Source organism: Dermacentor andersoni, chromosome 2 (assembly GCF_023375885.2).
Source record: "Dermacentor andersoni chromosome 2, qqDerAnde1_hic_scaffold, whole genome shotgun sequence".
NCBI classification, from domain to species: domain Eukaryota; kingdom Metazoa; phylum Arthropoda; class Arachnida; order Ixodida; family Ixodidae; genus Dermacentor; species Dermacentor andersoni.
This window is the reverse complement of record NC_092815.1, coordinates 12,043,374-12,057,505: the sequence shown is the minus strand read 5'-3', so window position 1 is coordinate 12,057,505 and position 14,132 is coordinate 12,043,374. Positions and strand designations below refer to the sequence as shown.

The following is a 14,132-nucleotide window of genomic DNA, read 5'->3' as shown; positions in this document are numbered from 1 at the left end:
GAAGGAAACCTTTCGACCACCCATACTACTGAAGGATAACGTCAAAATGTTTTTTCTTAGAGTCGAACAGAAGTAAATAAGTAGCATTTGCTTCCCTCTTATAACCTAATAAAATGATCTCTTTAATGCGAGTAGTTTAGTGCTAGTGACATAAATTATGATGAGGAGTGCCTTCGTCATCGGGCTAGTACCGGAATGTCGCTGGGGGTGGGGGGGGCTCAAATCGTGTCATGCATTTACCTCAATTTCTCGGTTACTAAAGCTCTGTTCGCGATTATATTGACGCCTTGGACGTTCTAGAGCATTGCTTTATCACTTTAACTTGACTTCATAGTAACCTTTAGTGTCCCTTTAAAGGATGATGCATGGAATTTTAGAAATTACGTACGGTGTTCTCACCTACAAGTGCTCTTTACATCTACAACTGTAATTTCCCTAGCATTTTTTTCTCGCAGCGCGCGTTTTATTCCAATGAAGACTCATCGTGATACGCTTGTAGTTCGCAAGCGGCAAATATTTAAGCTATATATAGGTCTCCCGGGCAAGCATCGAGAATAACCGAAATCCGCGGAAATTTGGTGATTTCTTACAACACCCACAAATAACGCATAACACTGAAGATTCTCCAGTACGTACTACAATAAGATCATTCCCCGTAATGCCCAATAATCCTGAGACGATACACTTCTGTAGATTTTCGAAGCACAATTAACAGAAATTCGACAATGTATGTCTGCACTTTCCAACATTGCGGAAACATGAGGTGATCTGTTCATTCGCGTACTTACTTAGCACAACGGTAACTGATAGCATCAAATAGGCACTATGGTAAGGAAAACTCATATAAATGCCGAAATCTGTAGTAAACGTGCAAACACCAATAAAGGCAAACACAAACCAGTCAGGAGTGAAGCGTAAGAACAAATAAAGTCATAGAGAAGAAAAGAGGATTGCCAGCACAGACTCCAGTTTTGACTTGAGCGGTCAGCAGCAAGCTCTCACGTACAGCGAGAGAGAGAGAGAGAGAGTGAACATATTTATTCTTAAAGAAAGTAAGAGTGTGGGAGGGACCCTGGTCCGGGGTTCCTAAAACGATCTCAGCAACAGCAGGGGCCCGTTGAACTATACCTCGGGAGGCCCGTCGCCAAGGGCATCTTCCCACAGTTCTTTGGTGCGGATGGCGTGCAGGATAACTGGCAGGGGAGGGAATAATCTTGCGGCGTAGTCCACCGTGACATGGAACGCCGTGGGGGAGCTGCCCGGGCAAGGGTCTGCATAGCGGCCGAGGTATGTCACGTACAGACACTGCCGTGTCTCCTCGTAAACAGAAAAAATTGCAATGCGCACAACGTCCTTCTCTGCGGTGGCCTCCGAAATGCGTGCGCACCCTACTCTGCGTGGCACACAGAAACCCGTACAAAGTCCCAAGCGCTAAAAATAGCTCAGCGCTTGGTGCGCCCGGCTCCGAATGGGAATGAGTTTACGATGATTGCGATGATGATGATCTTAAAGGTGGTGGCACCCTGAGGGGAACTTGCCAAGAATTGGGAGAAATGAGGTCTATACCCCGTGCTTTTGTTTTCTTCTTCAAGACTGAAGCTCAGCGTAACGGTAATGGCCGGTCGGACACGGTAAACTATGTTTAGAGCTTTTAACTGCTGTCGCAGTAAAAAACGCCTCAAAGCACACTTTTTATAAGCAAAAGATAAGTACAAAAAGAATCAACTCACAAAAGTGAAGATCAATAAACTGAAATGGCATTAAGCAACTGGTCAACAGCTATCGACCGATAAGATAGATATGACATTCCAGCGGTTGACTGCGCGAAGAAAGTGAATTTAGAAGTGTCTGCGCATGCACGGTTCTTGAGGTTCAATTTGTTATGACTGCGTATAAAATCAGAAAGAGCTAGCTGGGGCGCACAGTTCACATAATCCGCCACGGTTGTTTAGTGGCTATGGCGTTGGGCTGCTAATTTACGAGGTCGCGGAAACGAATCCTGGCCACGGCGGCCGTATTTCGATGGGGGCGAAATGTGAAAACACCCGTCTGCTTAGATTTAGGTTCACGTTAAAGGACCTCAGGTGGTCCAAATTTCCGGAGTCCCCCACTACGGTGTGCTTGATAATCAGTTCGTGGTTTTGGCACGTAAAAATCCATAATTTAACTTAATTTTGACAGTTTACATATATTGAGGAAAATAATCACAAAATTAGCCTATCTTTACTGCGCACTAAAGAATACAAGCCTGGCTCGCGTTATGCTCATGCGCGATGTCGCTTGCCCTGCCCTCTGGATGTGAAGGTATCAGGTAGTTTTCAAAATAAATAGGACAGCAAAAGTGTTAATTCAAACGAAGGTGCTTCGTGGGGAAAGCTCAGCAGCGGTGGTCGTCTCAAGCCTCTATTTAAAGAAACATGTACATTGTGCCTACGTCGGTCACACGAAGAGTTGGGGGAAATAAACGAGAGAATGCGGACTTGATCGGGATTTCACAATGGCACCGAAGGAAAGCGCTGTTTTTGCTCGCGGGAACGAGCGCCTAATGAAACCGGAGCCAGCGGCGGCGGTGTTTGCCCACCTTCACGCGGCTGAGAAAACGTTAGTCGCTGTTGACGTGTGCCGCTGTAATGCACTGGCAGCGCTTCTCCGGCAGCGCCGCTGAGGTCTGAGCAAGTCAATAGGTCGCACTGTCAAGAGGCTACGAGGAAAGCGTTGTGCAGCCGCATTTCACTCACAGCTGTTCAGGTGTCAGCCGAGCGCTATACTCGCGGGCAACTTCGTGTAGCAATGAAGGCAAAGCGCGCACAAGTGAGAGCGCTTCTGAAAAGAGTCCCGTGTTTTAATCCAGGTTAGTTTGAGCAGGGGAAGAGAAAACATAAACACCTTATTAGCAACAGTTTACTTATTTTGCGGCTTTTCCCTTCCGCGTCTGGGCAAACGCGAAACCGTCGCACGTGAAGCTGCATCCATTCAGCGTTTGTTCCGAGCAACCAAAACCACTGCCAAACGCTGGCGGACTACTTGGCGCCGTAACACACTTATTGGCGGCGAGTAGTTACGGAGTCGCCATCTATCGGAAGCGCCTCGCTGGCGTAGTATGAGGGATCACGCGGCGCGCTCCTCATAGGTTTTGCTGTCAGCGCTCACTGAAAACACCACGCGCGAGCTCTCCCGGACATTACTGTAAGTACTTTCGAAACGAGAGAAGTTTTTGACTGTCTAAATAATAATCTTGGGCAAACTGAAAGCACAGGATCGTTTACAGACGCTATCTCTTTACCGAATACGTACAGTGAACGCCACTGCGCGCGGTCGCCGCGATGGAGTCTCCCGAACCGGCTTCTTGCGTGAAAGGTAGCCAAACGCTGAGAGTAAACTATGTGAAATATGTTGTTAGAGTGTTTGTATAGCCAAATGGAGCGTAATAGAATGAAGCCTCAGTGCAGCGATCGCACGGGTTCGCAGCGACCGACTGCGCGTCTGCATGCATGTCCGCGCACAATGTTTTGCTTTCGCTGTGAGCGCGCTTTCGCACCGTGCCATGAGCTTTAGGCCGCAGAATATGAGCATTTGACAGTATACAAGCAACCATTGTTGCGTGGGCGCTATCAGAGCTGTTCAAAGTAATTTCATTGTAGAGACTTCGACGCATACGGGGACTGTGATGTGCCGTCGCGACGATTCAATCTTTTTTTTTCTTCTAAATTATTGGACGTTTCCATATTATTTCTCCAGTTGCGTCGCACTGTATGTTTATCGGTGTTCTCAGCGTGCGATTCCCGCTGCTTCTTTTTTGTAATCCAGTGCATTAATTCATAACACGTACAAACATGACCATATGCCATGCGTTTGTTTAATGTGCGTCTTACCACTCCTTTCCATTCCAGTGAACTTGCCAGTATCTATAGCATCGACAAGTTCATAGACCAAACTGTCATGACATTAGTCAGGCAGCGGACTCGGGCGAGCGTCTCAGCGCGCGTTTTCCGAACATCGCAGACCCGGCGCCGTAGCAGAAATCTTCCTCGCGTCTGTGCTTGCTGCATACCCGAGTTGTAGCCGATGACTGTTTGCCGGTTTTATGTTTCGCGAGCCAAGCTTCATGCAGCCTCTTGTCCTGCGGCTACGTGTGAATAAGGCTGACACCGGGCTCCGTTGCGTACGTCCGGCACTGCGGAATCGAGCAGTAGCCTACCATGTTGCGCGCCTTCAAAGGCAACCACTACCTATTCTAGTGCTTTCAAGCGTTGTAAAGGAGACACTCGAAGCGGGAAAATATCGCCACTAAATGAGGACCGCAGCGTACGAGGGAATTTAAACTCTCGTCTTCAGCTTGCTTCGGCGCTCTCGAAGCAGCCGACGCGGCCGCTATGTCCACTTGATCCCTAATACCACGTCACGCCGACGGTGGCGCCAGCTTTTCCAGTGGTGGAGCTCGAGGCCAATAGCAGCCACGCGCCCGTAGCTTTCCCTTCGTTGCCACAGTTTGTTGTCCGCGACTGTAGACAGTATAGACGGTGCGGTCACCAGGCTTTCCTCTTCCCTACCCTTACGTCTGGGTCTGCGCATGCGCAGTACCGTCGCCCCTGATTCTTGCGTCCCCTAACCTAAAGCTCTATTCTCTCTCTCTCTCTCTCTCTCTCGCTGCGGCTCGCTGATGGCTGCGTAGACATTGAGGTGCCTTGTCGAGTGGTGCGTAGGCTAGCTGTGCAAACAGCGCAGCGGGCGTTATTATCCCAGAAGAAGGCGCCCACTTTTATGAGGGAGCTCCGGGCCGCCGTGTGCACAGCGCCGCACTTGGCGCGCACCTCTCGGCCTTGCGGGAGGTGAGTATAGCTGTGCGGCTTTGTTTCTTTCTTTCTTTCTTTTTTTTTGGGGGGGGGGGGAGCAGCCACACAGTTCGCCTGCGAACCAAACAACGTGCCAATTTATTGCATGTTACTGTGACCTTCGTGCATTATTGCCAATCGCAGTCAAGGAGGGCAGGAAATTAGGATGGGTGATGAAATTATAAAATTGGCAGGTAGAACTTAGAATCAGCTAGCTTAAAACGGGGGTAATTGGTGATCGCTGGGAGAGGCCTTCGTCCTGCAGTGAACATAAGTATAGGCTGATGATCATGATTAATGTTTTGCATACCCGCTGTTTCACGTACATAGATGCACTTATGTGTAAATAATTGGGGCGTCTGGAAGACCAACAGCATGTAAAAAGGCATCGTGGTGATAACTTGAGCAACGCGACGTTTTTCTTTCTTTGTTGAGGCTGCGCTTATATTTACACAAATTACGAAGTTTAGCATTTTCAGTCAACGATACAGCTGTTTGCTCAGATGTTCAGTGTTTGCTGCGTGTTCAGAAACACCTCACGTAGCTTTTATGGCATGAATGTACACTTCATCGTTTTTTTGTTATTTCTTTCGCTTCTGAAGAAACCCGGATAATAATAATAATAATAATAATAATAATAATAATAATAATAATAATAATAATAATAATAATAATAATAATAATAATAATAATAATTAACACACATCCAAAAGCAAAACAAAGAAACGGGCCTGTCTAAGTCTGCGAGGACTTGTGCTACTAGGCCCGGCAGAGTCGGTACAGCGATGTGGTTACATATTTACATAAAAAGTGAAAAGGTAGACATTTATATAATAACGCGCTTTTTTTTCAACTTTGAGAAGAATGTTTGGTAGTATTACCCGTTAACAGACAATGACATAGTAAATAAAGAGAAACACATAAACAACTTAAGTAAAAATCAGGACTAAATTTCAACATTTCATCAATAATTTCTTCAACTGTTTTTTCGAAGTTGCCAAAAAGAATTCATCGGCCAAATCGTTAAATATTTTTGGGATGTATACACTTCTTCTCGCTTCACCATACTTAGTGTTGGAATAGGGTACCTTAAAACGTTTTTTATTTCTTAGCAATCGAGGTGCATCGTATGCCTCTTTGAATTCATCGCTCCAATTATGCTGCATAATAACAGTTCTGGTAAATAAATCCTCCAATGTGCAAAATCCTAATTCCTGAAAAATATTATTGTCGTTAAGTGTAGTACCATAAGCCACCTTTTTTAATATATTTTTTAGTAGTTTATCAATCCGATTTTTCCAGTGCTCTGTACAAAAGGCGAAGATCGTTATACCATACCTCAGCACACTGTACGCTAGTGCAAGCACTATCATTTTCTTGACTGGTAGAGGTACGAAACCCTTTATGTTGAAAAGTAAATATGCAACACTACGGTAGTTTGCCACACAAGAACGCCATGTGATGTTGCCAAGACATGCCGCTGTTGAACGTTATACCCAGGTATTTGAATGTCTCCACATATTCTATAGCAGTACATTTACATGAAATACAATGTTCATTATGTAGAAATATTGGTAAGTTTATTTTTTGAGTTTTTAATGGACTACGAAAGCACATGATTTTGCTTTTCTTAGCATTTATATATACACAGTTTTCTTCAAACCATTGCATAGCCTTATGAACTGCATTTTGTAGGGCGCTAATAGCTTCTTCATAATGCATATGACGAGTGAGTAGACCTGTATCATCTGCATATTGATACACAGTGGCTTTTGTAATTATCGTGGGAAAGTCGTTCATAAATAAATTGAATAAGAGAGCAGACAACATGGATCCCTGTGGAACCCCAGCTATAATATCTTTTCTAGCGCTAACAATTTCTTTACTGCCCATGACCACCTGTGATCTATCATGTAAATAATTGCAAATAAGATCAAAAAAGGGTGCCCTGAAACCCAAACGAAACAACTTTTCCAATAAAATATCGTGATTTACAGTTTCGAACGCTTTTGCTAAATCCAAAAACAAAGCACAACTATACAGGTTCTTATCTAGAGCAGAATATAATTCATCGGTGAACTCTTCTAACAGTGTAATAGTACCTCGCTCAGCAACAAATCCAAACTGTCTTGGTGTTAGGATTGAAAACTTCCTTAAGAAGGAAGTCGTACAATCAAACAGAAATTTTTCCAGTATTTGAGAGAGTATAGGCAAAACAGAAATAGGTCTATAGTTTTCAACTTCATCTTTCTTTCCTGCTTTATACAGCGGCTTAACAATCGACGTTTTTAATGTCTCCGGAATTGATGCGGTGCTTATAAAACCATTAATCATAAAAAGCAGTATGTCTGCTAATGTATCAAAATTTCTTCTTAGTGTGGCCACAGCCAACCCATCTATACCAGGTTGTTTATTAGGTCGGAAACTAAAAATTATTCGCCTCACATCTTCCTTCGACAACGTGGGCAAAAAAAGCAGATGCTTGAACAGTTTCCTTGAGTGAGCAAGTGTGTCTCTGCGACTGCGCAGTGTTAGGAAAACGCGTGAAAAGATTATTGGAATTATCTACCATTATATCTGGCTTCTCTGAAAAAGATTCTAAGAAATTCGCAGGTGCCGCAGTACTGCCTCGGAGCGTGGTTATTAAAGCCCAAGTTTTTGCAGAATTTTTGTGTGCTTGATTTAATCTGTCTAAGAAATACCGCCGTTTTGCTGATCTCAAGAGGGCAACGACCCTATTCCTCGCAATCTTATATTCCGTTTTCAAGTCTTGATTTTTCGGCGCACGCCTGCTCCTTTTCCACAACCAGTCTCTGTAGGAAATAGCTCTCATTATGTCGGCTGTGAACCAGGGGTAACTTTTCTTTGTTTTTTAGTTATTGTGTACATACTAGAAAGCTCAAATTTTTTCAACTGCTCACAAAATTTCTCATAAACTTTAGCATAATTATAAACCTTAATCATTTCCGCCCAGTCAAACTGTGCAATCAAATGATCAAATGTTTTTCTGTTGAAAATCTGCACTTCTAGTTGATTACTATCATGTTTTTCTTCTGATTTGTCCTTTTCGGGCAGGTGTAAAAGTACCTTAAGGCGACATGCGACAAAATAGTGATCCGCTATCTTTTGCCTTATGATACATGCCGCTAAAGAATAATTCGGTGCTCTTATTGATGTGTGGTCTAGACAGGAGGATACTAGTCTATTTTGTAAGAGTTGTTCTCTTGTAGGTTGATTTAAAGTCACTTGTAAGCCAATAGGTTGATAAAATGGAGAGGTAATCTGACACAGTAGTCGAACTGATGTTCAATATATTAATGTTTAGGTCACCCGCCAAACAAATCTGATCTGCTGCTTTGTGGCCTTCTAAAATTTCTTCAAGTTCACGCAAGAACCGTGTGACACTGTTATTAGGCGGACGATAAATAGCTATCAACAATAAATCTGTGTTAGTAAGCGTAATTTTTACTGTCAAACTTTCGGCGTGGTTTAAAGAAATGTCCGTAACCACAGTGTCATATCTTATCTTAACAAACAATGCTAAACCCCCTCCTCGTCGTTTCTGTCGTGACATGAAATGAGCTTTGTAACCCTTTAATTTGTAAATGTTAGTGCAGTCCTCTGGTACATTTGTTTCCACTATTATAAATGCATCTACTACATCTGCGACTGATTCCGCTACCTATCTAAATTCCTCCCAATATTTTCGTAGACTTTTGATATTAATACTAATTACTGTGAAACCGTGTTCACGGCTGGTAGCAAATATATCTTTGAACTCATTGAAATTTGAGACAGAGGAAAAATTCGTTGCCATGTTGCTTATGAAATTTTAAGAATATCGGCTAGACTCTTAATTCGGATCAGGGCTGCATCTTCATTCGTCTTCACAAAAATACTTCCGCCCTTGACCCATGCAAATTTGTAGTTCTTTTCTTTTGCTGTAGTTCTAGCTCGCCAGAACAGATTTCGGTTCATTCTTGTCAGATTATCATTGATGAAAAGCCTCGGCAGCTGTCCAATTTGATGCAATCGTCTTAGCTTCCCCCGCGCATCAAACCACGCATCCCTTGCGGTCACGGAAGAAAAACGTACTAGTACTGTTGGGTTCGTCTTATGTTTGTTTGGTAAGCGATGCACCGCTTCGATATCAGAGCTACAGAAATCAGATAGCTCCAGTTTGCTGGCTATGTTCGATAATACTTCTTTTAGGTTTTCCTCGTGTTTGACAGGTAGCCCTTCAATTTTCATGTTCACTTTTCTGCCATACTGTTCGCTCTCATTGAGATCCTGTTGCAGCTGCTGCAGCTGTTCCGCCTGTGTTTCCAGTTGCGTTTTCGTGTCAGTAATTTGTGCTTCACACGCAGCTTCCCGTTCTTTACTGGCGGAAAGCTGTGCTAACACCATGTCGTATTGTTTAGACAAAAAGGAGACTTTCTTCTAGGTCTTTCATTGTTATGCTCAAGTTTGTGAATTCTGCTTTCAGGAGGAGCAGAGAATCTACTTTTCCATGTAAAGTCAGCAAAGAGGTCAAAGTTTGCTTAATACCTGCCACCTCTGACATTAACGAGGCTTCTGAAGTGTCTTCTTCCCCCCTCGTTGCTTTACCGCACGACACGTTTTGCACACCCATGATTCACGTTTACTTTGACTCTTCGCTGCGAAAGTATTTTGAGCTAGACCTGAGCATTGTTGACCTAAATGATAAGGGTTCCCGCACTCCGAACAAGTAATGAAACGACCATCATCGAGTAGCAGTTTGTTACAAACAATACAATTGTCCATAATAACACTCAACAAGATAAGATACACTCTGCAGTCGGCGGCCCACACCCTTAGTTAGATTCACAAGGTAAGTACAGTACCTGTAAAATATGTGTGTTAATGCCCGGTTATTGAATCGCCGCCGACTGCAGAGCGTCCTGTGCTGCAGGCTGTTTAAGTAGGCGTTTCTGCCAGGGTTTGCAGAGGCTGGTGTGATTTCCCAAAAGCCTTCTGCGATGACGTTTCTGCAGTGGCGATGGCTTGAAAACCTGATGAAGGCCCAATCCAGCAGTAGAATCTTCTCGGATGATAACACGTGCGAGCCTGTAAAACATGTGTGTTAATGTCCGGTTGTTGAATCGCCGCCGACTGCATTAATAATAATAATAATAATAATAATAATAATAATAATAATAATAATAATAATAATAATAATAATAATAATAATAATAATAATAATAATAATAATAATATTATTATTATTATTATTATTATAGTCGGCAGTCGGCGGCGATTACGTTGCCCAACGCTGACACTTTGTATTTAAACAGGCGGTGCCCTGAATGCGGTTCCCGTGATACCCCGGATGCCACTATCACCTTCGTCGAAGCTAACCGTCCTGCCGCTTCTGGCGGCAATCACCAACTTCGTCTGAAAACCTGGTTTCATCGGAAAACTACTTAAGCCAACGGACATCGCGGGATCCTCTGCAGTCGGCGGCGATTACGTTGCCCAACGCTGACACATTGTATTTCAACAGGTAGCGTGTTTTTTCGTTGCCTGCATTCTTAATTTACATTTGCTGCCGACTGTCCTCTGTGTACGCTCTCTACATGTTACAATGTCTAATGATACTACTAAATTTATTGCTTGCCACGAAGAAGTGCCCGATGATGGCAAGTTCATGACCTGTGCGAATTGTACGCTATCGTACCACTTAGGTCAGACATGTTCCGGAATTGCACCTAGTACCTTCAATACAATGGGCCCAGCCAAAAGAGACGTGTGGGTGTGTAAAACATGCAGAACAGCAAAAAAACGCGCTGGTGGTTCCGCCTCTCAGGTAGATGCTTCCGAGGCTGATGTACAGACGTGGTTTCACCTTTGCTTTTGGAACTGCTCGAGATAAAAAAGTCTAGAATGTCTACCTGAGCTTAACAAAAAGGTTGATTCATTGCTCCTCTTGAAAGTCGAAGTTGTCAGCCTAACGCAGTCATTTCATGAACTCGAGGACTCGGTCACTTTTCTAGCAAAACAATATGATTCCATTCGTGATGAAATGAAGACCGCCAAGGAACAAGCCACGTCTAGAGATGCGGAGATCGACGCCCTCAGAGCAACAGTTCAGACACAAGCCGAACAGCTAGAGCGCCTGCAGGTTGACATGAATGAGAGCGAGCAATACAGCCGCAACATGAACTTGGAAATCCATGGTCTCCCAGAAAAAGAGAATGAAAATCTGAAGGAAGTGCTTTCCGATATCGCTGAAAAACTACACCTCCAAAAATTTTCCCTGCTGGAGGTTGAGGCGATTCATCGTCTGCCGGGCAAACGTGACTCTATTCCGAGGGTCCTTGTGCGTTTCACTTCAATTGCTGCCAGAAACAATCTGTTCGATGCCCGAGGAAAGCTTCTACAACTCTGCGAAGCTACTTCGCTTTACAAGATATTTTTGAACGAAAACCTGACAAGACTAAACCGTGACCTATTCTGGCGTGCTAGGACTAGAGCAAAGCAAATGGAGTACAAGTTTGCCTGGGTGAAGCGTGGCAAGATTTTTGTGAAAAAGAGTGAAGGATCGTCGTTTCTTCGAATAATCAGACATGCTGACTTGGACAACATTGTGTAGCTATCATGGCCAACACGTGCTACCAGCTTCCACATTTTCAGTCGTTCAAGGACACTTTTGGTGTGAGCGTTGATAATGATTTCACTATTGTAAATACCAATATCAGGAGCCTTTGCAAATACTGGGAAGAATTCAAGCTTGTCGCTACTTCAGGAATAGGATTCGTCGATGTATTCGTGCTGACAGAAATCAATACTTCAGATGCCTGCTTGCGTACATTTTCAGTGCCAGGCTATCAAAGTCGTTTTGTGATAAGGCCTCATCGTCGAGGTGGTGGAATCGCCATCTTTGTAAGTGATAAATTTGATGTTTCATCAATGGACGTGAACTTCGCGCATGCGGAATGTTTAGCGTTGAAGATAACTTGCGGCGCCCGGTGTTTAAGTTTGTTGGTTGTATATCGGCCACCGTGCGCTAGTATCACCCGATTTCTGTTAGAACTCGAAGAAATATTGCACCTCTGGAATTCCGTGGAAGAAGTATGTTTAGTGGGCGACTTAAACATAAATACATTGTGCCCTACAACGGGTACCGTTTCCGATTACTTGTCTGTCCTGTCCTCATGTGGTTTAATAAATACGACATTTCCTATTCGAAAAGAAATGGTTAACGATCATCTAACTAGTTCATGTATAGACCACATTGTCTTACGTGCTCCTAACTACTCGTTTGCCTCCTGTGTTATATTACAGGGCTTCGCGGATCACTATCTGGTTGCTTGTCGTTCGTCTCCATCTTTTCCTTTATCAAATGCTTCACGAAACGCTGTTCCAAATAACATCATCTATATTACAATAACGGACCATGGAGTCTTAGATAGCTTAATTAGCGATTTTAACTGGTTAGCAATAACTGAGTCTAATTCACCGGAGAAGGTCTATAGTATCCTCTGCGACCAAATAAGGAAGTTTGAGAACAATTCTAAACGCGTCGTAATAAAAAAGCGCCGAAGAGAATATAACTGGTTGACCCCCGACGTAATCCGAGCCATTTCATACAGAGACATACTTTGGAGACGGTGCAAACGGGTACCAAAAAATCAAGCCTTACGACTGGAGTATAAAGCCGCAAGAAATAGGGTGGTCGCTCTGCTAAGGTCCACGAAGCGCCAGTACTTTTCTCAAGAATTTCGCCAGTCGTCAAGGAATGCCGCTAAAACGTGGTCATTGATAAACCACCTTCGTGGCAAAAATTCTGCAAGTACCTCCCCGCTTTCTTTCTTTCCGGGAGATTGCGTTGAAGTCGCAGATAGTTCTAATCGTTTTTTTTTTTTTTGCACTGGCCTCAGAGAAATCATCTTCCAGTCAGACATACCAATACACGTTGAAAGAATCAAACTCTGCGTCCGCTTTTCTAGCCAGCATTACAAAAGAACTGCGTGCGGAAGCCAGGCGCTGTGTTTATGTCCCCCAAATTTTTAATGACTTACCAGAGGAAATGTTTTCCGCAACATCAAAAAAAGTGCTAAAAACCATGGTTCACTCATTATAACACGGTTCCTATATGCCTGAAAAATGTTCATGATCGGGCACGAATTGTTAAAATACTGTTCCTTGCTCTTTATTTTTCATTTCTTGTTGATGTTACTTTTCGTAACTTTTTGCACCTTGGTCACTATTGATTTCATGTTAGTATTGTGTTGATATATTGTGTTTATATTATGTTCATATTTTATGTTTTACTGCACGTCCGTCTGCCGACTTTGCCGGGCCAAGTCCCTCAAGCCACTTGAGGCTTTGACAGGCCCGTTTCATTGCCCTGTATACGTTATGTGCAATAAAAGATTTATTATTATTATTATTATTATTATTATTATTATTATTATTATTATTATTATTATTATTATACAGCCACGTCTTATCTGTGTCTCGGAATTCATGGATCCACTGCAAACTCAACACTGGCCTGGCGCTCTTTGGCCATACTTGGTCCTTGCGCCACAAAACACCTCGTTCATCAATAATATAGTAATAAAAAAAAAACAGAACGAAAATATCTAGGCGGGCATGGCATACACCCAGAACTGCGTGAACTGACAGCGTTGAGCAAAAGACCCACAATACAATGTTTCGCTGATACTAGAGTCGTTGTACTGAGATCACTCAAATCAAGACCGCTGAAAATTTTAAGGATGTTGTCCACGGGACGTTGCGGTGTCGGCGCGCTCTGCCGCAAGATTCTTTGCAAGATTGCAAGATTCTTTGCAAATTTGACGATTAATGACGGACTTTTGAACTTCGCAAAATACTCCTTAGCGTTCTCAGCAGTACCTATATATACGAGATGTCTACACGGACACCCGAAAAGTTTTACTTCGCTGCATCTTCACGTCTGCCTTTGGCTATTAAGAATGTGCGAATATTTGAGACATTCGAACGAATCAAATCGTGCCCTATTCAATTCGGAGGAGGAGGAGTAGGAGGAGGAGGAAAAAACTTTATTCAGGTCCTGTACAAGGGGTTGCCACCTGCCTGGCTAGTCACATGTTGGGACCGGGAGGTCAAGCCTCCTAGCCCTATCACGGGCGTAATGGACAGCCAGCACTTGAGGGATATGATCGTGGCATCTAATCGTTCCATGGGCTGAGCGACCCACACTCCCAGAGAATATGTTCAAGCATGCATATCTCCTTTTTGCATGCTTTGCATATGATATTCATGTCTGCAACGTCATACCATTCCTTCATT

General features: G+C 43.5%; 1 protein-coding gene across 2 annotated transcripts in view; it reads left to right on the top strand.

Moving 5' to 3' along the window:
- Nucleotides 1-14,132, top strand: part of LOC126542910 (uncharacterized) — an 89,127-nt gene that overhangs the window by 10,900 nt on the left and 64,095 nt on the right. The window contains exon 1 of one of the 2 annotated variants that reach the window (XM_055077534.2): nucleotides 10,150-10,356. The exons of the other annotated variant lie outside the window; for it this stretch is intronic. The gene's annotated coding sequence lies outside the window, so the exon portion shown is untranslated. Of the gene's footprint in view, nucleotides 1-10,149; nucleotides 10,357-14,132 lie in introns of those variants that run through there. 2 annotated transcript variants of the gene reach the window in all.